The following is a 1,460-nucleotide window of genomic DNA, read 5'->3' as shown; positions in this document are numbered from 1 at the left end:
ACAGAATTTAGATTAATTCCTTTTGATTGGGAGTCCATGGTCAGGACAGTTTTGGAATCTGGGCCATATTTACAGTTTAGAACTTGGTGGGCTGATGAAGCTACAAATGTGGAAAAACTTAACTTACCTAGAAATCCCCGTCTTAATGTTAACTTTTAATCAATTGTTAGGCAGGAGTCAATGGCTTGGAGTACAAGCTTAGTTGCAGTATGATGACGCTGTGATTTTACAAGTAAGACTTTGCTGCACGCAACCATGGAATAAAGTAGAAATAAAGGAAAGGAAGAGAAAGGGAGATCAATCCTTTATCAAAACAACACAGTCTGAAAATGAAAAATAAACTAATTTTCTATCTAGATTAAAGAATGCTATCAATAGAGCAATACCTCAATCCAAGTGTTGTGAGCTTTTGTTAAAAACTTTAGCATATGAAAAGGTTAATTCAGCCTCATTCATTTCCATCGTTCTTCGGCTGCGCAGCTTACTTGCCGGCTGCCCGACTCAGCCTCTTATCTTCGCCGACTAAGCCACCGCCGCCTCCGCAAGACTTCGCCTTCGCGGCTCTTCGCGCCAGATTCTCTCTTCTTCCTTACGCACCAACGGCAACCTTTGACGCCATGTCGAGCCGGGATCGAGGGTTTGGAGCACCTCGATTTGGAGGAAGTAGGGCAGGACCATTATCTGGAAAGAAGTTCGGAAACCCTGGAGAGAAGCTAGTTAAAAAGAAACGGAATCTTGATGAGCTGCCCAAATTTGAGAAGAATTTTTATCAAGAACACCCTGATTTGGCTAGGCGCACAGTGCAAGATGTGGAGACATACAGAAGAAGCAAGGAAGTTACAGTTAGAGGTCACAACTGCCCAAAACCGGTGTTGAATTTTTATGAGGCAAACTTCCCTGCAAATGTCATGGATGTGATTGCAAGACGGAATTTCACCGAACCTACTGCTATTCAAGCTCAGGGATGGCCAGTTGCTTTAAATGGGTTGGATATGGTTGGAGTGGCACAGACTGGATCCAGAAAAGCATTATCTTATTTGCTGCCTGCTATTGTCCACACCAATCATCAACCATTCCTAGAGAGAGGTGATGGGGCTATTTGCTTGGTGCTGGCGCCAACTCGGGAACTGGCCCAACAAGTGCGGCAAGTGGCTGCAGAGTACTGTAGAGCATGTCGTTTGAAGTCTACTTGCATTTATGGTGGAGTTCCCAAGGGACCTCAGATACGTGATTTGGAAAGAGGTGTGGAGATCTGTATTGCAACACCTGGAAGGCTGATTGACTTTTTAGAATGTGGAAAGACCAATCTAAGAAGAACTACCTACCTTGTCCTTGATGAAGCAGCTAGAATGCTTGATATGGGCTTTGAATCCCAAATACGGAAGATTGTGGATCAAATAAGTGCAACTTGGCCAAAAGAAGTACGACAACTTGCTGAAGACTTTTTGAAGGATTACATT

At 43.6% G+C, this 1,460-nt stretch overlaps 1 pseudogene; it reads left to right on the top strand.

The window, feature by feature from the left end:
- Positions 1-617: 617 nt before the first annotated feature.
- On the top strand, positions 618-1,457 carry LOC102862369 (annotated as a pseudogene).
- The last annotated feature ends 3 nt before the right edge of the window (positions 1,458-1,460 follow it).

The sequence above is a fragment of the Elephantulus edwardii genome, unplaced genomic scaffold (genome assembly GCF_000299155.1).
Source record: "Elephantulus edwardii isolate Elephantulus edwardi_28Jun2011 unplaced genomic scaffold, EleEdw1.0 scaffold00221, whole genome shotgun sequence".
Taxonomy (NCBI): Eukaryota; Metazoa; Chordata; class Mammalia; order Macroscelidea; family Macroscelididae; genus Elephantulus; species Elephantulus edwardii.
The sequence above is the reverse complement of the archived record's forward strand: the minus strand, read 5'-3'. Positions and strand labels throughout refer to the sequence as shown.